Genomic DNA, 7514 nt, shown 5'->3' with positions numbered 1-7514 from the left:
GTCATAAAGTGCACCCTAAGGCACAGGAGGTGCCAATTGCTCATTCCTGACGTTCCCGTTGGGGTCGTTTATGTCGCCCATGTCAATTTCGAGTTGGTGTATTTGTTGTGATTGTTGAAGTCTTTTGTTTGCACGATTCAATGCCCGGAATGTCTTCTCGGGGTCCGAGAGTCCTTCAAGCAGTTCTCCAGTCCTTGTAGAATTTCTAGGCATGCACCTGTGCACCCAGATCAACAACCGTCAAATTTTCAATGAAAAAGTTGGTAGAGAGAAAACTGACTACAACAAGAATCTTTGTATTTCTGTCAATGGCAATTGATAATTCCGTTAACTCCCCGGCAACGGCGCCAAAATTTTATCACGCCCAACTATGCCTTATAAAAAGGACTCTGCGGACGTTGCAAATATAACCCGAGTATTACGCCCAGGGTCGAATCCACAGAGAGTTAACCTATCAACCGCTATCTTCAGACCCACTAAGTCTTCAGAACCAGCTTCCCAAATATTCAAATCTCAGTTGAGTGTTCTTTAACAACTAGCTTGCAAGTAACTAAATAGCTGTAAACTAAACTAATAAGGTTGTAAACAATTATGAGAAAAATGCTAAGGCAATGATTTCCCCTATTGATGGAATCCCTTCTGTTTATGCTCATACAAATTTACCCACACATCTCTATCAATCATAAACGCTAATCTTACCGTAAATCTCTCCCGAGTAACTCACAGTAATTTATNCTGTAAACTAAGTAAAAAAAAGGGTTGTAAACAATTATGAGAAAAAGCTAAGGCAATGATTACCCCTATTGATGGAATCCCTTCTGTTTATGCTCATACAAATTTACCCACACATCTCTATCAATCATGAACGCTAATCTTACCGCAACTCTCTCCCGAGTAATTACAGTAATCTACTATTGCACTCTCCCGAGATACACTAGCTTGCTTTATTTAGCACAATTCAATTTAGATTACACCCAAGGTTATCCCTAATCCCGCCTTTAAACCCGCAATTATAGATTCCTCTAATAATTTAGGAGTGGTGTTGTTCAACAATACCCTAAATATGCACTCTTTTCCAAGTTATGCACACTAAATAGGCACAGCTAATTGAGGATCCTGTCAATTAACTACAACGAACACGAAGTTGGACAAATAAAGATTAAACTAGCAATTTGTATTCACATTAACAAGAAGTTCATCACCCAATAGGTTCCATCAACGCCTTAGACAAGGAATTTAGCTACTCATGGCTATGGGAAAATAAACTAAGCTTGAATTCATCATAAAAATCAAAAGAAAAGAAGAAAGTTGTTTAGAGTATTTTCTCACAATCTTTTTCCTTGCTAAGAAATCTAAAAAATCAATACATGCCTCTCTTGGGCGAAGTCTAATGTTTTAAATAGGGTTTAGGTCTAAAAATCCCGTAATTGACACTTTGGTCCCTGAAGTTTACTGCGCCTGCCGCGGTTCTGCCGCGGTCGCGGTAGAACCGCGGCCAAACACCCTTGCGGAATCTCAATCTTCTGCAGCTGCTTCCCACCGCGGTTCTGCCGCGGTCGCGGTGGAACCGCGGTGGATCCAGTTCTCTGAATCTTCGGCCTGTTTTTGCACGGGTCACTTGGGAAATTTTACAGTTGGCCTCTTTTTCATCACTTTTGACTCCAAAACTGCTCCTTAGCCGTCTTTATACATATATCACCTACAAATCATGAAAAACACTAATAAGAGCATTTTGTCATCACTTTTAGCATTAAAACTACACAAGAAGGTGATTATTTAAGGTGTGATTATAGTCAAATTCACCTATTATCAGTTAGCAGAGGTTTGTATTTTTGTCAAAAGACTTCATTCTCTATTTAATTTTTAGCAAAGAATTGCAAGGTATAAACTTCAGAAAGAGAAGTGCCTTCAGAATCTAATACAATTAAGAACTTTTATATATTTGAGAATTTCAGTGAAAAAGTTTTTTTGGTGAATAATTATAAGGCAATCTTTTTATGCTTATATAATGATCTTGTCTTTGTCTTTTGTGGCCTTTTATGATCTTCCTATCTCCTCTATGAAGTTGGATATTTCTTTACTGACAATAGATTATTTTAGGAACTAGCATTTTGTACATTGTTATTTCTTTAGTGGCCTTTTGTGATCTTCCTATCTACTCTTTTATGTTGCTTTCTCTATCCTTTACTAATTTCATTGGGATTATTTCTCCAAATCTATTTCCAGCGTAGCTTGATTTATTGTACTCTCTTATTCCGTCCGGTGATTCTAATTATTGAAGTCAAAGGCTTTCTCCATGTTTCAACCATTGAAACCTTTGTTGTTTGTGATAGACATCCCCAGTCCACATGTTGTTGTCCTGAAAAAGACTCCAGCTTTCCTGTTGATACCCTCCGCTGCTGCTACAGAGAATACCCAACAGCTCCCTCCTGTTGAAACTTGTGCAAGTAAGTAATTTCTTCAGCTCTTGTTTATCCTTTTCTGTTGTTTGTAATTTCTTTCTATCAGCTTGCCAGCTTCTTGTTTATACTTTTCTGTTGTATTTTCATTGAATAGACTATAAAATAATCATTATTTGACCTCTAAATTATAAGTTGAGCTGAAGAAATACATCAGTGGTGTAACCAAGGGTTAATGGCAGTGTCTATTTTGAGCATAATTATTATTTGAGTTCTAATTGTTTGCTTTCTGAAAGCCTCTCAGAATTATCATAAAGGGGAAGATTATCCCCTTTAGACAATTGCTTCGAGATTCTTTATTCTCAAATTTTTAGTGGGTAATATTCATCGAAAGAGTATGCATTTTGAAATCTTTACACTATTGATTGCTGGTGTATACTTTGGAATGTGAATTGCAAAGTTCTTGCCATTTGTTTGAATTATGCTGTTCTATATCTCCATGAATCTAGGAACTTTTGCTTGTATTGTATTATTTGGTCTACGTACCGGAACTGATAACATTCGAGATTATGCAGGATTATACACAAAAGATCCTTTTTGGCTCTCTCTTTAGCCCTATGTCTCTTATCCCTAGGAGGTCTTCCTCCACTAGCAGGTTTTTTCGGAAAACTCTATTTATTCTGGCCATATAACCTTTGTCATTGCTGATGGACCAATCTCTCTTTTAAATGGACAAAACAATCAGTAGTTTGTGACCAAATATATTTACCTATTTTTTTGTTGTTGGTTTTGCTAACTTATATTGTGTTTGCTTTTCAGAATCTGAACAACATTTGAATAGTCATGAATCAAGAAGGGTGCTCAAGAAAAAAAAAATCTCCGACCGCATTCCAGCAGGATCACTTGCATCTTTATGAAATCAAAGGGTTTCGTCGTTGACAACAAAAAGAACCTTTCAATCTACAAAGTCAAATGAAAATGAAGAACGACAATCAGAAGCTGGATTACCTCCATCTTTGCGAAACCAAAAGGTTTCGTTGTTGACGACGAAAAGAGTCTTGAATATAAGGTCAAATGCAAATGAAGAACGACAATCAGAATTAGGATCTCAATTGCAAGAACAAGTGCAGCAAGTGACACAGAATTCCACCTCTTCAGCAGCACAAAGAGTACATGAACAAGTGCAACAAGCGAATATGGATTCCATCATTCCTGCATCACAGGGAGTACATGAACGAGCGAATATGGATTCCATCACTCCTGCATCACAGGGAGTACATGAACGATCTGATGATTCTACCAACCATGAAGCAATTGAACTATTTGATTAACAAGGAAAATATATATAAATTTTAATCATAAAATTAATTAAAATTAGTGATTAATGATTATCTTTGCTTTGTACTATTGCAGGCCCCTCCCCGCCAAAAAGAAAAAGAGGTCGTACTCAAATGCCAAGTATTCACGGCAGAAAGGAGTGTAAAATAATCATTCTAAATGAGTATAATCAACCCGTTGGTCCTACTAAAGAAGTTTTACAAGAGTTGGGTAGCTTCCTCGGTACATTGGCAAGGAGTGGGACCGTTTGACCTCTTAATGTATTTAATTTGAGGAAACTAGACATAAAAGATGATATGTGGAATATATCAAGGTATGAAGTTCCCAATGTTCAATAAACATGGATGATATTTGTTATTTCTTACACTAACCCAATTACTCTAAATTTGTAGGAAAAATATGATATTCCCGGCGAGGCGAAACAATGGGTTTTTGAATCAGTTTGTAGTGCTTGGAGAAAGTATAAGAGTCAATTGAAGACAAACCACTTCAAAGCCTATGAGAATGATGAGCTTCGAATGGAGAATAGGCCAGTAGATGTTCCGCAATCTCACTTTAAGGATCTTCTTAAATATTGGAACTCCGATGCTCACAAGGTAATTATATCCAGAATCTCTTGTATAGTCTTTTGTAAGTGAACCATAACAACACTTGAAACTACAGCTAGGGAGGTAACACATACTAAACTGACTAGGGCAACTCTACCTTTGCTTTTCTTTAGCATTTTTACAATTCAGTGAATTCATCTCCTTCTGAATTATGTTGCATTAGGCTATGTTTTACGAAGCGTTTATTTAAGCTATTTCTAGCATTCCAGGAGCGTTACAATGACATTCACAGAGTTCTCAGTGTATTAGGACTACTTGTCATGAACCAACATGCTCAAATTCCCTATAGTGCAGTAACATGATCAAGACATTATGTTCTATCAAACATTTTTCATGTATCTGTGCTACCAATACATGATGCAATAGTTGCATGGCTTCAAATTTTTTTAGTTATTCACAAACTAGAAATGATTAAAACAAAACAAGTGAAAAAACAAGAAAAAGCAGAGAACTAAACAATATAGAAAAGGCAACCAGGTTCAAAAGAACAAGCAGAGAACTCCATTGATGTTATCTTCCAGCTTGTTATTCCTATTTTCATCAATTGAGGTCTTCTTTTGTCATGACCCCAGTTCGCCCTCCGTGAACTGTCGTGACGGCACCTAGTCTCTACGACTAGGTAAGCCTAAATTTGCGGAAACTTAACCAACTTGCGGAAATAAAACAATTTAAAAGCAGAAATAAAGCAATAATAGTGTTCAAATGTGCCACTCGGCATACACCATATGTATAACTCAAAGCCAATATCCAAATCCAAGACCCGGAAACCCACAAATCACAAACTAAGGAAAGAGAAATACTACATAGCTCTAACTCCAGAGTTTGTCTAATAAGAACAGAAAATACAGAGGGGCTAAATACTAGAAAGCAGGAACGGTAAGGGACTCCTCGGTCTGCGGACGCAGCAGATGTACCTCGAAGTCTCTAATTAGTCGCCTCCCTCAAGGATGGTAGGCCTGAGAAGAATTACTTGGATCTGCACATAAAAAACATGCGCAGAAGAGGCATGAGTACACTACAGCGGTACTCAGTAAGTCCCAAGCCTAACCTCAGTTGGGTAGTGATGAGGAAGGTCAGGGCCCTACTGAGGCTAAATAAGATACAGGGTTTAACAGAATGAATTAAATAATGTGATGAGTAAGACAAATATAAAGGCAGCAACAACTACTATAAGGGCAAGTAAAAACAGAGTAAGAGAATACAGCGCAGCTCCAAATTAATAACCGGGATCTCCCAGGATACCGTCCCGTAGCCCCCAAATATAAATATCATATCCAGTGGAATCTCCTAGTGCAGTCCCGTATCCAACTCATAAATATGCAGGGGGATCTCTCGGAATGCAATTTCGTAGTTACAAAGTAAACATACAGGGGAGCTCCCGGGATACCATCCCGTAGTCCCAAAGCAAACATGCAGGGGAGCCCCGGGATACCATCCCGTAGTTCCAAAGTAAAACACAGTACATCAACACAAGAATATTCATCAAAGCTAGATTTCGTACCAAGTAAAAAGATAAGTCTAGCCTAACATGCTTCACGTATTGCAATTAAGGCAAATTGAGCAAATAGGCAATTAAGTCTACCAAACATACTTTTCTAACTAACAATAGGCTAAATACACAAATAAATGAAACAGGAGAGGGACTCAATTGAAATACTTAAAGAAAAACTGGATTTGCAACAATTAGCTCAAGTACGCGCTCGTCGCCTCATGTACGAGGTATTTCAATTACCAGATAATAATCCTAAGGGAAAAGGTCCCCCACACAAAGTTAGACAAGCTACTTACCTCGAACAAGTGCAAGTCAACCTGAAACCACGCCTTTGCCACGAGTATCTGACTCCAAATGGCCCAAATCTATTCTATTAAATTTCATAATGTAAATAACACCTCAAGAAACTGATTCTATAATTAAATTCTAAGCTAATACGTGAAATTAGGTAAAATGACCATAATGCCCCTCAGGCCCACGTCTCGGAACCGGGTAAAATTTATGTTTTTCAGAAACCCCGTACTCTCAAGAGTCTATACATAACAAGAACACTGAAACAGAGTCCAAATGACCCCTCAAATCCTCATTTAAAGGCCTCTTAAACTCAAGCCCTAATTACCCATTTTTCCCAAATTTTTCATCACTAATTAGGTCTTTAATCACATAAAAACGAGTTGTGAAGTCAAAGACGTTACCTCCAAGTGATTCCCCTTTTGTTTTCCTCAAAAATCTCTCTCAAAAGGTTCAAACCCGGATGAAATGGTGAAAGAATAGCTCAAATTCGCGAAGGCAACTATTTATATATTCTGGCCCAGGAATTTTCGCATCTGCGGCCCAATCTTCGCTTCTGCGGTACCGCATTTGTGGTCCTTGAACCGCATCTGCGGTTTTTCACTTAAGTCCCAATTTTCCGCTTATGTGATCCCTTTTACCGCATCTGCGGCATCGCAGATGCAACCCCTAAGCCGCTTCTGCGGTTTCCAGCCTTCCCAGGCCCCTTTCGCTTCTGCGCTCCTTTTCCCCGCATCGCGGTCCCCAAACCGCAGGTGCGGAAATACCAGAAGTAGCAAGGTTCAGCAGCTGCAATATACCTCAAAACTCCCCGTCAACCATCCGAAATCATCCCGAGGCCCCCGGGACTTCAACCAAAGGCACCAACAAGTCTAATACCACTCCCCAAACTTGTACCAATCCTTAAAACACCTAAAACAACATCGAAACCTCAAATTAACCATGGATTCAGCCTAAGAACTCCAAATTTTCTCAAAGTGCGCTTTAAATAAAAAAGTCTATCAAACCTAGTCTGAATGACCTGAAATTTTGCACACACGTCCCAAATGAAAAAACGGAACTACTGCAACTCTCGGAATTCCATTCCGACCCTTGGATCAAAATCTCACTATCGAACCGGAAACTTCAAAATTCGACCTTTCGAAATTTCAATCCTAAATTAGCCACGGACCTCCAAAACACAATCCGACCACGCCCCTAAACCCGAAATTTCCTAACGGAGCTAACGGAACCATCGGATTTCCATTCCGAGGCCGTCTTCATACTGTTCCGACTACGGACAACTTTCAAACACTTAAGCTCTCATTTAGGGACTAAGTGTCCCAAAACTCTTCGAAACTCAAAACCGAACATCCCAGCAAATCGAAATAGCAGAAATAAACTTGG

The sequence above is a fragment of the Nicotiana attenuata genome, chromosome 2 (assembly GCF_001879085.1).
Source record: "Nicotiana attenuata strain UT chromosome 2, NIATTr2, whole genome shotgun sequence".
In the NCBI taxonomy this organism is placed as follows: Eukaryota; Viridiplantae; Streptophyta; class Magnoliopsida; order Solanales; family Solanaceae; genus Nicotiana; species Nicotiana attenuata.
Note: the sequence above shows the minus strand (reverse complement) of the source record.